This window comes from Triturus cristatus, chromosome 6 (assembly GCF_964204655.1).
Source record: "Triturus cristatus chromosome 6, aTriCri1.1, whole genome shotgun sequence".
Classification (NCBI taxonomy): Eukaryota; Metazoa; Chordata; class Amphibia; order Caudata; family Salamandridae; genus Triturus; species Triturus cristatus.
Window position 1 is genome coordinate 829,154,126 of NC_140589.1, and position 17,621 is coordinate 829,171,746.

Below are 17,621 nucleotides of genomic sequence, written 5' to 3' on the forward strand. Positions count from 1 at the left end.
TCAAACTAGACCCCAACGCGTCGGAACCTGTGTACCTGATCGACAGGGCCAACATTGGGATGGAAATCTGCAATCGATTCCCAGAGGTGTTTACAGACAAACTTGGACTCCTAAAAGTTTCCTCCACAAAATCAAACTTAAATCCAATGCCAAAACTATCATCCACAAACCAAGGTCCATCCCACTGTTGACAGGAGAACCGCTCAAGAAGGAGTTGGACAGATTGGAAGAGTGCAAGATCATAGAGAGGATTGAGAGCTCGGAATGGTTGGCACCCATCGTATTAGCAGCCAAAGGTGGAAACAAGGGGATCCGTCTATGTGTTGACCTTAGGGATTTGAACTCTAACATTTGGGTGGACCGACACCCCCTCCCCAACATTAATGAAATGCTGTCTGCCATCCATGGAGCAAAAGTCTTTACAGTTCTAGACTTATCCTTGGCCTACCACCAGGTCGCTCTCCATCCGGATTCTAAGCCACTCACTTCTTTCATAACCCCGCATGGGGCTTATCAGTTTTCCAGATTGCCGTTCGGTCTGGCATCTGCCGCGGCAGTGTTTCAACGCGTCATGCAACATATACTGCAAGGTCTGGGAAAAGTTCTTTGTTTCCAAGACGACATCCTGATTCAAGGTTCATCATCTGAGGAACATAATAAAACTCTGGAAGCAGTGTTGACCAGACTCAGTAAAGCAGGTTTCACCACTCAGAAAGACAAATGCAAAATCGGAGTGGAATCTGTGGTCTATCTCGGTCACACCATCTCAAGCGAGGGAATCAAGCCCAAATCCAGTCTGGTAGACTCCGTTAAACTAGCCCCAGCGCCCACCAACAAGGATGAACTCAAATCATTCCTGGGGTTAGCGGAATACATGTCCAAGTTCGTCAAAAACTTTGCAGATCAGGTGCGTCCCCTCAGAGAGTTGCTGAAGAAGGGGTCTGAGTTTGATTGGAATCAAAATCATCAATCAGCTTTCCAACTCATCAAGGAGGCCATCGTTGATGCACCTATTCTGAGTGCTTTCGATCCAAACGCTAAAACCACTCTTACCACAGACGTGAGCGCGAAGGGGTTGGGAGCTTCACTTACGCAGAGGACAAACGGACAAGAGACAGTGATTGCTTTCGCTTCTAGAACTTTGAGAGATGCCGAGCTGAACTACTCTACAATAGAAAAAGAAGCTTTGGCGTGTTACTGGGCCATAAACCACTTTAAGTACTTCTTATGGGGCATCCCGTTTGTGTTGAGAACGGACCACAAACCCTTACTGCCATTATTCTCCACTAAACGCCTGGAAGATACCACTCCACGAATATCTAAATGGGTGCTGAGTCTACAAGGGTTCAACTACACCATGATATACGTCCCAGGAAGTGAGAATAGGGTAGCGGACTGTCTCTCCAGGCTACCGATGACCAGTGGGAACCCGATGCAAAACCCACCGGAGGAGACAATCCTTTTGGTTGAAATTCCGGCCATCAATCGCGAGGAGTGGGAGGAATCCATAAGAGATGACAAGGATTTCGTTACATTAAGAAATATGATTCGCAGTGGTTGGCCTGTTAACAAGCAGGAGGTGTCGGAATCTATCCGCCAATTCTGGCCGGTGCAAGATGAATTATCCATTGTCAAGGTGTGGTAAATAATTTAATTACCGGAACTTAATTTGATGCGGAAAAATCTATAATAATAGCTCAGTAAAATAAGAGGCAGAATCCATGGTATTAGAGGTTCGGAACGGGCTTTATTCCAAAATCAATTCGAATTGATGGACTCCATATTCCCTCACCACGAAGGTTCAGGAAGTGAAGGAACCCACTTTATTGACAAGTAATCATTTTTATACAGAGGCATTATAGTGAAAACAGATGCAGGAGGCGTAACAATTGATAACAAAGATAAAACATACATGCGTAACTAAAGTGGGTGTAACTAGGCGTAACTAAAGAACGTCATTAAGTATGATGTCACAAGTAGGTGGCACCATGAAAGAATTTCGCAATGTCAGCAGAAATACTTGGCAGAGATGCGCGCGCAGCAGCATGACGTGTGATTGACGTGCAACTAGGGGGTGAAGGGGACTTGACATTTAGCTCTATATGTGGAGACAGAAGTCTGGGGTTATGTCAACCTAATCCCAAATCATATCTAACATCCTATGTTTAAAGAACTATGTTATCCAAAAAGAGAGGTCTCTTTAGAATAGAATCTCATTCTATACTGACTATACTGACTGTTAGTGCGTGTACAAGCGTCTAAGTGTCTACACTAGATGCGAGGGCAGAAATCTTCCATAGTAACAGGGCTATGAATTACTTGCATAAAGACAGAGAAGCCGGGCCTTTTGCTCGGTAGCTGGAAGAATGTTTACTTAAACTACTAGACAGGAATGCATTGGATAGGGAGCGGAGCAGATAATCTCGAAGGTGAAATACGGTTTTTGGCAAGCAGACAGGTTGAGTCAGGCACCGTTAGCCGCGCAGGGAGTAGGACAAAGTTCATGGATACAGATGCGAGCTCAGACTGGAGCTTTCAGAGGCAGAAGGCAGGGAAAGGCTTAATGGCAGAATCAGGGCCTACTCGCCTGGATTGTAAAATGGCATAAATGAACCATATAAAGCCGGTGGCCTTTCATACTTAGGAATAGAATATCCGGCCCATTCATGGCGGATCTGAAAGAGGACATGTTGACGGTGGACGCACATGTGTTTGCGTCTTCATAACTGGAACTGGAGGAAACATACATGTACTTGTAATTTATACATGAAACCGTTGGGGTCCAAGATAGGGGACATAACTGATCATAAAAATCCATATTTCCACATTCCCTCCTTGTCCCCTACTTGCCCTTAAGAGATATCAATCTTCATCAATCCGTTGATCTGTTCATATAGCATCATTTGTTCTTCTTTCTTCTTCCGGGATGAATGAAATCTTGGTGGTGGAATACACGATGTGGCACACAGACCACAAATCGCTGGTCCACATTGTAGGCATAAACAGCAACTGAATAGTATGAGAAAGCCAATACCTAGGAAGGATAGGACCCTCCATCCAAAGGTTGACAATACACTCCAAAACCAACCGGACCAAGTCCAGGTGCCTGGATTCTGGTGTATCTGGCTTACAATCTTATGAAGGCGAGTTATGGCTTTATATACAGATGGCGAATTTTCTGGTATGAAAATGCAACAGCTTGATCCGATGACCCTACAAGCTCCGCCCCTATCGGCCAGGATGACGTCAAGGACAAGACGATTTTGAAGCACAACAATCCGCATAGCAGACTGCTCTTCTGTTAAATTGCCTAAGGCGGAAATAGTTTCGTTCACTACTGCTTCAAGAGTTCTAGTTAATCTACGTATCAGCTTACTATTAGTAACTGTACCTATATAGGGAAAGAGACCTTTATTGAAATCTGTGTATTTTTCCCATGTTGTTTCAGTGTAATCGACGATTGGGAGATCTCTCCGTTCTCTATTGTGTACTAAATGAGTATTTCTGTGATAATCAGGAGGAGCTAGGAAAACAGGTGGCAAAAGGAATCCGATGTAGCAGGTACCATCCCAATCTAGAGGCAAACGTATATATGCAGTCTGACCACATATGAAGTAGGAATGGCGAGAAGCTCTAAATGTAGACTTGCCTTGATCACTGAATTCTATTACAGTGGTGCATCTACTATGGCCCATATGTATGGAACCATTCTTTCTTACACATAATTCACCTTTAACTGGAAATACTGACATAGCGGGCAAAATTGGTGCAGCTTCAGATTCAACATTCAGGATCATGAGATTAAGCGTGAAATTCCCTAATCCATATACCTCATTTTCTAGATCAGTTCCTGTTCTTCTGGGAAGTCCCTCCTTGTTAGGGTAGCAGACTTTAAGCAAAACTAAGTTCAGGTTTCCCCATACCCAGTTGTCTTGATAAACTGCGGAATTCGAATCTAGGGAATTAATTAAACTAAACCATGCTCCACAGGAGCCATTGTGTGTGAACGGGTATGGAAAGAGAATCAGAATTCCCTTATAGTTCTGATAGGGAGGGAGTCGGCCACATATCCAACAATTTGTAGCATTGCTAGCCTGATGGGAATGATGTAACATACTAATAAAAGTGTTATTGCGCAGCGCAAATCTATAGGACAACTCATGCGGGGGTAATTCACTAAAAGAATGTTCAGCAGTAATATTGTAAACATGTTTAGAAATAGGATAATATATGTGCAACAATATACTTGCAGCGATTATTAAAAGACTTAAGAAAAACAAAATTAATAACGTCACTGTGCAATGACTACGCAGTGATTTACAGTACGCATGTTGTTTCAACTGCATCCTTCGGTTTCTTTCTCTATTCAGTTCTAAGGGATACATGTCAGAGACAAATTCGACCGATTCACCTTGGAGAGGACTTAAACAATCAAATTGTCTGACTTGTTAGACCGTAGTTTTAGTTTATATTGTTCCTTGTCATTCAGTTCAATCAAAGGAAGCTTTGAGTCAATCGGTGAAGACACGCGAGGTGTATCGTCTACATCAGACGGAAGTCCATGAAATTTCTTGATATGACTTGAATGTGTCCAGCCTTTGCGACCTTCGATCTTCACGGCTGTCCTCGTGGTTAACAGTACGAGTTGAGGCGATTTCCACCTAGGATCCAGCTGAGACTTCCGGTCAAAGTTCCTCACTAACACCAGGTCCCCGGGAATTACGTCATGGGGTTTCACCTCGGTGTTATCGGGAAAGGCTGCAGCTACCTGTGAACGACAAGATTGTAGTGCAGACATCAAGGTAGCCAGGTAATCTGTCAGCATATTACAGTCAACATCAGTTATTTTGCGTGGTATAGGCGTCCCCCACATATTTGGTGGTCTACCGAAGATCACCTCATAAGGGGATAGCCCTGTTCGAGAGTGCGCTACCATTCTCATGTAAAAGAGTGCAACTGGTAAGGCTACTACCCAGTCGACACCTTTCTCTCTACATATTTTGGACAATCTAATTTTCAGAGTTTGATTATGTCGTTCCACGAGACCTGCTGCCTCGGGGTGTCGGACACAGTGAAATCTCCACTGATAGCCTAACAAAAGTGAAACGTGTTTCATTAGTTCGGAGGAGAACGGCTGGCCGTTATCTGAGTAGACAACACGTGGTAAACCGTACCGTGGGAAGAATTCTCGAACCAACTGTTTGGCAGTAGTCGGGGCAGTGTAATCTGAAACCGGGTATGCCTCTGTCCAACGGGAAAGAGCACAGACAACTACGAGGACATATTTGAATCCTCGACATCGTTCCATCTGGATATAATCCATCTGGAGGACTTCAAAAGGGTGATCAGGAGGCTGAAATCCGCCTTGTTCTACGGGAATGCTTTTACCTGGGTTAAACTGACAACAGATCATACAGGTACGAACTTTTTGTTTAGCTGCTGCTCGTAAATGTTTGTTGAACCAAATGTGTTGAATGCTGTCTAGCATAGCTTTTTCTCCTAGGTGGGCTGGACTATGTACAGTATTAATGATAACTTGGACCATTGAATCAGGAAGGAACCATACAGATTTTTCCTTCGTCATCCATCCTTGATCCGTTTGGATCCCTCCTGATTCAGTCCATTTCTTTATTTCCTCTGGTGTAGCATGTGTCTGTATGTCAATTACGTCAAGAGCGGGATCCTTAACCATCATGCAATGTGTTGGTGTCGGAACTATTGTCTTTGTCATGTCGGGTGTGTGAGTTTGAGCAGTCTGTTTAGCTGTTCTGTCAGCTAGATCATTGCCTTGGGAAATGATATCAGTAACTTTCGTATGAGCTTTACATTTCATAATTGATATTGCAGTGGGTAGATGTATTGCATCTAATAAGGCATGAATGAGGGGTCCGTGCTGAATGTGAGCACCGTGAGAAGTTAAATAACCTCTCTCTCGCCACAGCACGCCGAAGTCATGTACAACTCCGAATGCATAACGTGAATCAGTGTATATGTTGACTTTTTTATTCGTAACTTGAATACAGGCTTGTGTCAGAGCGATGAGCTCTGCTGCTTGAGCGGACAAGGTATTATGCGATTTGTTTCATGACTTCAGTGTCTGTTGTGACTGCGTAAGCGGCTACTAACTCTCCTGTACTTGTTCTCATACATGAACCATCTACATACAACGTCAGGTCTGGGTCTGACAATGGGACGTCTGTCAAGTCTTGTCTGGGTTTCGTCGTGATAGTGATAACTTCAATACAATCATGTGCTAGTGGGTCTGTTCCGTTTACTGGTAACAGTGTGGCAGGATTCAATGTACTACAACGTCTGATTTCTATGTGTGGCTGAAACAATGTTAATTCGTAACCGGTGAGTCGTGCTATAGTCAAGTGTTGTGTTTGCGTTCGGTTCAAGAGAACCTCTACTGCGTGTGGTACTTGTACTGTCAATGGATGTCCTAACACTATGGCATCGCTTTGTCGGATTGCTAAAGCTGTCGCTGCCACTGATTTCAGGCACGCAGGCAGAGCCTGAGCTACGGGATCTAATGTACTAGAGAAATAAGCACATGGTTTGTGTGATCCTGCTTGTTCCTGTGTGAGTACTGACAAGGCAGTACCTTCGCGTTCTGTAACAAAGAGTGTAAACTGTTTATTATAACATGGTGTTGCTAAAACAGGTGCTTGACATAAAGCTTTCTTTAGGCTTTCAAAAGCTTGTGTATGTTCCTGAGTCCAAGGGAGAACAGTCGATGTGGCTGCCTCCTGTGTTGTCAACTGGATGAGTGGTTTTGCTAGAAATGCATACTGAGGGATCCACTGCCTACAATATGAAGTGAGGCCTATAAAAGCCCGCACCTCCTTTTGTGTCTTGGGTATTGGCATGTTAGCAATTAACTGGATACGATCTGGTGTAAGCTGCCTTCCCTCCTTGGACAGCGAGTGCCCAAGGTAAACAACTCGCTGGACACAGAATTGCAGCTTAGAAGGGGACACCTTGTGCCCCTTTTCGGCCAAAAATTGTAGAACCGTCAGTGAGGCTTTTTCACATTCAGGTCCGCTTCTAGCGGTGATCAGCAGATCATCGACATATTGAAGCAGGGCAGTGTTGACCGGCATGTGGATACTGTCAAGTTCTCGTTTCAGTGCTTGGCTATAGATGCTGGGGCTTTCTGTGAATCCTTGAGGTGCGCGTGTGAATTTAAAGCTTCGTCCATTTAAACTAAATCCGAACAAGTATTGGCTTTCTGGATCTATTGGGACGCTGAAAAAGGCATTCTTGAGGTCAATTACAGTAAAGAATGTCGCTTCGGAATCGATGGCTGTCAGTAATGAAGAAATGTCTGGGACTACGGGGTATTGTGGTACAATACATTTATTTAATTCGCGCAGATCAATAACCAATCGATATACTGGCGGGGCTTTCGGATCAGTTCGTTTAAGAATCGGAATTATCGGGGAATTACATACATTGGAGTCGGTTTCCACAACCACTCCTTGGGTAATAAGCTCGTCAATGATTTGCAGTAAAGCCACTACAGCATCTGGGGGTAACTTGTATTGTCGTATTCGTGGTAGTACCACTCCTGTCTTTAGTGTGACTCGATATGGTGTAATGTTCATGCAACCAACATCTGTAGGGCCTTGTGCCCATAGATGTGTGGGTAAAGTCTGCAGTCGGTCATCCATGTCTCGGGACACATAGTGCCCTTTAAAATCAGTTAAAAACAATCTTACTCCTTCCGGAGAACAACATATTATAGCTCCTAGAGCTTTCAATGTTTTTATGCCTAACAGGTTTTCTGGACATGATTTAGTAAGCAATAAATCTGTAGTTCGTGTCAAGGGACCAATCGTAAGGGGAAGAGGCTGTGATACTTCGTTAATGATAGGTTTTCCTGAAAAGCCAAGGGAAATATTCTGTGAGCCTGAGAGGGGTGCCCCTGGAACTTCACTACGTTTTATGGTTGTTCGGCTTGCCCCTGTATCAAGTAAAAATTTTCTATCTTGGCCTAATAGTTCACTGTGTACATAGGGTCCTTCCTGATCTACAGGGACCTCGATAAGGGGTAAGCCAACTTCCCTCTCTAGGCTGTTTCATGAGTATCGTTGATAATCAGGATAGTCATACTGTGCGGTCTGGTACATCTGTTGTGTCGTTGTTTGTGTGGCAGCAATAGGCTGCGGTGTTGGAGCTGACATAGACTGTTGCGGAGCTGGCATGGACTGTGCATGCTGCGGAGCTCCTTGTTGGTTCTGATCCTGTCTAAGTGGCCGTGGTCTTTCTTTTGTATTCCCTATGGCGATAGTATGTTTTAAAACTGGACAATCGTGTACATAATGACCTGGCTGTTTACAATAGTTGCATGTCCCTTTTACAGGACCTGCTGAAACACTGGACTGTGTCATACCCTTTTTATGACCGTCAGCTGGAACTGTCTGGGAAACTAACATTTTCATTTTCGTGTCTTTCATGCGTCTTTGTTCATGTTCTTGTTCCTCTCTAATTCTATTGTGATGGTACTGTAGCATTTGTAACATTTGTGACGGAGTGTTACCTTGCCATGTACTCTCGAATTTCAATACTCTATTCTTAACTTGGGGCAAGGAATTTTCAACTAATTTTGTCACAAACAGATGTGGATACGATTCGCTACTTGCTTTTATTCCACTATTTATACCAAAACATTTTTCGAATCGGGCATAGAAATCACTAGTGTCTTCATCTGGTTTTTGTTTACAGGCTGAGATTGCACCCCAGTCTTCCTTTTTCGTAGTTAATAAACGTGGCAGTACCTGTACTAGTAAACCTGGTAGTGTTTTGGTCTTTTCCCCAAGTCCTGAACCTGGACCTCGAGCTTTTTCTTCGTTTTCTAATGCTGTCCAATCTATCTTCTGGTCTCCCACCTCCCAATCCTTTTCCTTGAGTTTTTCGTAAATGCCCGCAGGCATTAATACCTTCAATATTGTCATAATGTCGGGGTAGGTATACTCTCCCATGAGCAACATGTCTTTAATTTCACGGTGGAAACCCGCTGGGTCTTTGTCATGGCTGGGTACCACTTTCTTCATTTCTAATAGTTCTATTTTGGATATGGGTGTGTATACAAACACACGTTTAAACTGATTGTCCTCACCTTTTATCGGGTGGACTTCGCGTAAGGGATTCTGTCTATCCATGTAATACGTTGTTCTTTCCTTGATGGGCAGTGAGACATGTTCGGGGCATACAAAAAGAATGTACTGCTTTCTGGATTCTAGTATTTCTCTAATTAACTCAGTACCTGAACCTCTCCATTTATTCGTGAGTAATTCAGTCAATATATCAGGTAGGGGACCAGGATCGGAGTGTTGGCTTTTATATAATATAAGGAGTTGTTGAATCATATAGATACCAGCTAAACGCTGTTCATCTGGGGCGAGGTTCAAAAACGTGTGCGCTAATGTATCATCACTATATTTTCCGGGACTATCAACCCAATGAACGGCTGACCTGGCTAATTCTTGTTCGTCCATAGAATCGAGTACATGATAACCCCTTCGTTCTCGGAGTACTTTGTCAGCGGCTTGGAACGAATGTTCGGGGGACCTTATATTTATTATAGGGGTTTGGAAATTTCTGCTATTATCTGGACGTATCGGACGTATCGGATCAGTAAAGCATCTAGTATTATTGCAAGATCTTCCTCTACCTACATAGGCCATGGTTTCTAACTGTCCTGTGGGCAGTTCTAATTCTTCCTCCTCCTCGGTTTGTTCAGGCTCGTCTACTGCTAATCTTTCTTCGTGTATTCGTTCTACTTCTTTGCGGATCTTGCGGCACATAGCTACTATACATGATCGTTTATCATGTCTCCCCTCTGATATATTCCGACTCCATGTGGTAAGAGTTTGCATTTCTTCCGGATTTACCCCTGGTCGGTCTTGATTTCTGATCACACAGTTTATGAGGAAACGTAACAGTTCCCCCTGTATTTCCACTTTCTGGTACTCCATGGCTCTGTTAATACTCTCAGAATCTCGCCCTGACTGGACAAAGTGATATATATTTTCTAAATGTGTAGTCATTCCTGGTAGCCTCCCTAAATATATTGCAGCTCGTCGGATACGTAATGATGCCAGCAGCATTTCGTCCCCTTTTCCGGGCACAGGGTCATATCTACAATCTATTAGAAGTTCCTTGAGCGTGTCGGGAGTTACTAGTTTGGGCGTACGTTGGTGGGCTAATTCTTGAAAGGAAAGTTTATTTACTCTGGGTGGCGTGGAAAAAATGTTTGATGTACCTCCTGTAGCACCACCTGGGGTGCTGGATGTGAAAGGATTCGTTGAACGTGATATAGCAACCATAGGTGTGGATACAGATGTAGAAACAGATGTGCTTGCCGGAACTTGTGTCGGAGTTTGCTGTTGCGGAGGTACAGACGGAGGAGGGTCTTGGCGTTGAACCCCCTCGGCAGGCGGTCTATGTGGCGCAGTATTAGCATACTCGGGAGCTGCGTCGTCTAAATAAGAGGAAAGAAAAACATCTTCTGCGGTTCTGGGATGCCCTTTGGGATGTACTTTTATCGGAAATAATGGGGGTGGCAAGTCTTTTGGTATCTCCGGAGTAGCCTTAGGTAACCCTTCGGCCAGAAGAGGATACATACCATTCATAAGGGCATTTCTTTGTCTGTCTATTTGTTCTGATATTACTCGAGTACCTTCTTCAATTAATAGATTTTCTCGAACTTTATTTGAATTCTCCTTACTTTTCTCTTCCTGTCTGAGCGCTTTTTCTGTACGTCTATATGATTCTTTACGCCATAATTCAATGGCATCTTTCTGTGACTGTCTAGCTTTCTTTTTCCATAATTCTTCCTCTACTTTCATGATGCAATCTGCATCCCAGGTCCCAGCTGCGGGCCACCTCTGACTTTCTGGTAATTCCTTGGTGTAGTCTACCCATAAATCAAGAAATAATATGGCGTCTAGGCCATGTTTATGATACATGAAGTACCCTGGAGTGTCCCTAGGAGGAATGGGAACAGCTTCTTCGAGTACCCCTTTTCTAGTTTTTATCTGTCTTAATTTCGAAAAGAGCGGCATATTGAGAACTGATCTGATACCTAATTTTGAACACTTTTAATACAACAAGACCCAATAATGAACAGTCATTCACACCACAATATACAGAACGTATTTAAAAACATTTTAACATTTAACATTTAATGAACAACAATGCTGGCCATTTAGGGAACTAGTCACTAAGCATAATACTCGGCACTAACTAGGTAATTCTGAATTATATACTAGACATACTTGATATACTGCTAAACAGTACAGATACACTGCTGAAACAGTGCAGACCGGATTTGTGTACCCAAACCCGTCTTGACCGGCACAACCTATGTGCACGTCAGAACGCCTCCCCGACAATGGTACTCACCGGGTAGCTCGAAACGGAAGGCCTCAGAACTGAACTGAACTGGACTTGAACCGGACTGGACTCGACTCGAAACTTCGGAAACTTCGGAACCTGGTGGGCCTCTGTATACCTCGGATCTTGCTCTCTCAGCTAGGCTCTGGTCGGGATACTTCGCACTTCTCACCGCCTCGTCTGGGTGTTGATCGCAGCCTCAGTTACCCCCGCTCGGCAGGAGGGAGATACAGGAAATCCTGTTGGTACGCGTTGTTGTCCGTCCAGCTGTGACAGGAGACCGGGCCTGCAACGCACCTCCGGCGCGTGAGATGAGAAAGTGTCCCTATTCGGGCGCCATATATGTGGTAAATAATTTAATTACCGGAACTTAATTTGATGCGGAAAAATCTATAATAATAGCTCAGTAAAATAAGAGGCAGAGGTTCGGAACGGGCTTTATTCCAAAATCAATTCGAATTGATGGACTCCATATTCCCTCACCACGAAGGTTCAGGAAGTGAAGGAACCCACTTTATTGACAAGTAATCATTTTTATACAGAGGCATTATAGTGAAAACAGATGCAGGAGGCGTAACAATTGATAACAAAGATAAAACATACATGCGTAACTAAAGTGGGTGTAACTAGGCGTAACTAAAGAACGTCATTAAGTATGATGTCACAAGTAGGTGGCACCATGAAAGAATTTCGCAATGTCAGCAGAAATACTTGGCAGAGATGCGCGCGCAGCAGCATGACGTGTGATTGACGTGCAACTAGGGGGTGAAGTGGACTTGACATTTAGCTCTATATGTGGAGACAGAAGTCTGGGGTTATGTCAACCTAATCCCAAATCATATCTAACATCCTATGTTTAAAGAACTATGTTATCCAAAAAGAGAGGTCTCTTTAGAATAGAATCTCATTCTATACTGACTATACTGACTGTTAGTGCGTGTACAAGCGTCTAAGTGTCTACACTAGATGCGAGGGCAGAAATCTTCCATAGTAACAGGGCTATGAATTACTTGCATAAAGACAGAGAAGCCAGGCCTTTTGCTCGGTAGCTGGAAGAATGTTTACTTAAACTACTAGACAGGAATGCATTGGATAGGGAGCGGAGCAGATAATCTCGAAGGTGAAATACGGTTTTTGGCAAGCAGACAGACAGGTTGAGTCAGGCACCGTTAGCCGCGCAGGGAGTAGGACAAAGTTCATGGATACAGATGCGAGCTCAGACTGGAGCTTTCAGAGGCAGAAGGCAGGGAAAGGCTTAATGGCAGAATCAGGGCCTACTCGCCTGGATTGTAAAATGGCATAAATGAACCATATAAAGCCGGTGGCCTTTCATACTTAGGAATAGAATATCCGGCCCATTCATGGCGGATCTGAAAGAGGACATGTTGACGGTGGACGCACATGTGTTTGCGTCTTCATAACTGGAACTGGAGGAAACATACATGTACTTGTAATTTATACATGAAACCGTTGGGGTCCAAGATAGGGGACATAACTGATCATAAAAATCCATATTTCCACAAAGGACCTAATGTGTAGAGGAAGTAAGATCGTTCCTCCAGAAAACATGTATGAAAGAATAATTCAGATTGCCCATGAGGGCCACCCGGGCAGGAGCATGACGAAAAGCAAGATCAGGCAGCACTATTGGTTCCCCGGGATGGATTCACGTGTGGAGGATCAAGTAAAGAATTGCGCAGCCTGCGGCTCCTGTGACAAAACCAAAGTCGTCCGTAAATCACCGCTATTCCCAGTGGAGGTCCCCACCGTACCCTGGGAAAAGTTGGGATTAGATATAATTGGTCCCCTAAATCTACTGAACCAATCTCATAGGTTCATGTTTGTTCTTATTGACTACCACTCTCATTGGATTGAAACAAGAATGGTATCATCCATCACTACTGCGTCATTATTAAGTTTCTTGAGAGACACCTTTTCTAAAGAAGGTATACCAGGCGTCATAATAACTGACAATGGGGTCCAATTCGCCTCAGAAGAAATGAAGCAGTTTATGTCCACACTGTCCATCACGCATCTCAAGTCCCCACTCTACTGTCTCAAAGCCAATGGACTGGTGGAAAGGGCAAACAGGATGTTAAAGGACACCATCCAGCTTGCATTGAGCTCCCAGGTTCCGGTGGAGGAAGCCATTAGGAAAATGTTGTGGTCATATCATACATCGCTCAACGCTGTCTCAGGAGTGTCACCGTTTGTTTCTCTCAAAGGGAGGAACCCTGGCTCCAAACTTACTCCTAACTGGCTAAATGGAGGAACTCCTGTGTGGGTGGACAGAGACGCTGTGTTGGAGAAAACACAGAAACATCAACAAGAGTACAAGCTCAGGTACGACAGTCGTTGGGGAACATCAAAAAAAAAGTGGAGAGAAGGTCAGTGGGTGGTTGTTAAGAGGCCTTCCCTGTCTAAATCCAAGATCTCCTCATTTTCCAAACCACTGAGGATAACTCGGGTCAACAACAATTCAGTAGTGCTGGAAGACGGTGGCACGTGGAGCATGGACAACATAGCTAGTTGTCCAAGCACTACTGTTTCCAAACCCACTTGTGAGAAAGATCAAAGTCCAGAAACGCCCAGTAGTGGGGAACTCAAGGTTGCAGGAGTACGTAAACCCCCAAGTTGGCAATCTGACTACAAAATGTGGCCTTAATCTATCCATTTTTCACAATATCCTTTTCCATCTGCGTTAGAGAGTTTACCAAGTGGGGGGATATGTTGTGGGATTGCGTTTATGTACTTCTCAGTTCAACTCAGACTTGGGGAAATGTTTATCCCATTTGTTCATGTCTGCTGGAAATAATGTAACTCTTAGGTATTTCTCCACTTACCTTTAGGCCTTGGGTAATGTTTATATAGTTGCTTATGTCAAGTTGTAAATTTCTCTGTCATGCAGGGAGATGTGTTGTAATCTGGTCCTGTTCCCCCCTCCCTCCTCTCGCTTGATGGGTTTGCCCAGCCTTAGAATGTTGGGGCTGGAGCTCCTGTTAGAATGTTGGCGATTGACATCAGAGAAAGGCTGAAGGATCCGCACGAATAAACCCTCATCTCTTGATCTTCGGAATTTGATATCATTATTTACAACAAGCATACATATTTAGAATTGCAAAACATTCCAGTTCACAATGGGATGGGTTACAGTTAAAGATGCAGATAATCAAGACACGCAAGATAAGTAAGATAATGCAAATCAAGATAATAAAGGATGCATATATTGCACTATACATTACAAGAAGTCAAATAAATGAAGATGGCAGAAACAAGAATAGTCTCAATCTTTAATGCAGAAATCAAGAATTTGGACAAATAGGTGGAACAGTATTTACTAGTGCCAGGCGACATTCCTGAAATTACTTCATTACGCTATGTTGTATAACTAAGCGACCGTTCGTGGCATAACTATAGCATGTGTTTTTCACTCTTTTTTTAACTTAAAATGTGTCCTTTTAAAAAAAATGCCATGGCAGCACATTTCACTCTAAAATATAGCATTAAATGACAGATTTGCATTTCATATAATTACACAAAATTTCTCATAATTGTCCCAAAATTGCACATAATTACACAAAATCATGCTAATTGCTCATACCCCACTATTTACACAGAATGGCAAAAGTAGAACAAAGAGTATAAGATTCGAACCAAGATTCTGGAGAATGTGTTTTCTTTGAACAAAGATATGCTTTAAGTTAAGTACAAACTATGGGACTGACAAATCCCTGACAAAGCCAGTAGGCTTGCTTTATATACACTGACACACACCTTTTAATGTCTTACAGTGACAAAGTATAACCAGACATTATTGAAATTAATGTCACGCCCCCATGACGAGGCCAGTCGGCCTGCCTTATTTAAATAACCCTCCTTTATATTGTGATGTTATGTCTGGTATGGGTGGGAGGCATTGTGATTATGCAGTTCACGACCCACTAGAGGATTAATGTGATATGAAGGTGTCATGAAAGGTATTTACATCTGCCTGATGTACATATTTGTAAGTTAATACATAGTATTTAGTAATGTGAGTGTAATGCAAGTACTTTTCCTTTTTAAAAGAAAAAGCACTATCCAGACAATATTTGTTCATATTGTGGCCGACAAATTGGGATTGCTAGCCTACAGCCCCTACCCTGAAGACGCCTTGGGCTGCTCTGCTTTGCTACCCTGAGAGAGTCAAATGCTTTAATGTGAAGCTTGGTTCCCAGGTAATAAGACAACTATGGGCTTATTGCTTGTAAAGGACTCACATGCTGTGCAACTAAAATTTCTTACATTGACTCACACACCTAGGACTGGTTTATACAGTCAAGCCTTTATTACATAATCTAGTTGATGATCTCTGACATAATGGATGCTCTTTATGAAGGAAGAAATAAACAACACCATTTGTGCAATTTTGAAGGTATGGTATTGATAAAATTAATAACAACATATTGTACAGCAATGTGTTAGTCTACCAAAAAATAAATAAATGGACATGTTACTTTACACAGCATTGGGTGTATGATTGCAATATCTATGCAAAAGGAAATAAAAAGCTATTAACACTAGATTGAGAAGGTAAATTATATCAGTGCTAGCTAAAGTTTGATGGCGGAAAAGGAGCGAAGTTGAAAACTCATAGCATGATGTAATTATTTCAAACTCTAGGGAGAAACAATATTTCTGAGAAAAATCCCAAAAAAACAAAGAATGTTTTCTTTAAAGAGCAACATTTGGATGTATAAAAAGCTATACTATTAATCAGCAAATGTATGGGAATAGTGACTATGGGGGAACATGCTGGATTGGTTTAATAAGGTGAATCAAAATATAAATAACATTGAAAGTGGGGCATGGCCAAGCAAGATAGCAGCCAGGACGTGCTCCTGAGGAACTCCGACTTCCCCTGCAGTTATCCTGCATGATCCTCCCCCATGATGTTTAATACTATCCTCGGTGAGGCTGATACTGACCTCATGCCTTGTAGCTGACTTGCTGTGACTATCGGGGGCTTGGGCATATGGCGGAGTCTGAGGGCAAGGATCATAGGCTTGGAGCAGTCATGCTCGGGCCTTAAGAGTATTCCTTGGGCAGTGAGGTGCCTGCAACAGTGATCATGTGCTCTGCTGCCCTTGGCCAGTCGGTGAGATTTTCACTCTGCTCCCCCTTCGAGGAGAGGTGCAGTGGGATAGACTTGATGACAATGAACAAGACCGCTGTCATAGCCCATGGTGGACTGGTGCATGCCCGGGATGCGTGCTCAGGCCTGGGCCCTGACACAGCGATGATTGCACCGCACTGCTGGGGGTGCTGCTTCAGCCCTGTTGGACTACTGACACATGACAGAGGCCGGGAAGAGAGAGGTCCTGAGATGGATGACCTATTCTGGTGGCCCCGGATGGGATGAAATCGGCTACAGATGAAGGCTGGGGAGTGCCTGGCCTGTAATGAGAGAGGAGCCGCATGTGTGGTTGCACTATTGATGAGAATCATCTCTTTAGGAGACTGTGGGCTTAATCCTTGGCGGATACCATGTGCACCTACCTGCCTTGCCCCAATTGAAATCTATCACCTGGGTGAGTGCTGGTTATGGAGGGGCTGTGGGCTGAGTGGACCATATAAGTGCCTGGGCTAACAACTGCAGACTGCATAATTCTGTCCTTGGAGTGAGTGGAGCGGCCCAGAGCTCCTGACGCTTTGTATGCAGGGCCATGCTGTGGCATGCGTCCCTAACGAGCCAGCTGCTGGCCCTGCATATGGATCTGGCCATGTGTGCATGGTGAGACCCCTTATGTGGAGCTGCTGATTTCTAAATACACTCCTGGGTGACTGTTGCCTCTTTAGGGGACCATGGATAGGCAAAAGGCTCCTGGCCATCAGCAGAGCATCACTACTACACAGTACATGGTTACCCCAGGAACTGTGAGGTAGAGGGAATCCATGCCAGACTGAGGGGGTGGCCTATCACAGGGGTAGCCAATGAGGGCAGTTCTACTGGACACCATTCAGGGCTCGAGGATGTCTCTGGAGGGCAAGATAGAGGCATTGGCTATAGACATCAGTCTGCTCTTGGCGGACCTCCAAAAAGTGACAGAAAAAGTAAATGCTGCAGAAGAATCCATCATGGACCTCCAGAATGAGATCACAGCACTGTGGGAGTGCTTGTATAACTGGAAGCAATGATGAAAACATTGAAAGTCAGGGCTGGAGATTCAGAATGGTGCTCA

General features: G+C 43.8%; 1 protein-coding gene across 1 annotated transcript in view; it reads left to right on the top strand.

The window, feature by feature from the left end:
- Positions 1 to 17,621, top strand: part of LOC146817941 (potassium/sodium hyperpolarization-activated cyclic nucleotide-gated channel 1-like) — a 1,926,818-nt gene that overhangs the window by 1,347,656 nt on the left and 561,541 nt on the right. The window lies entirely within an intron of this gene.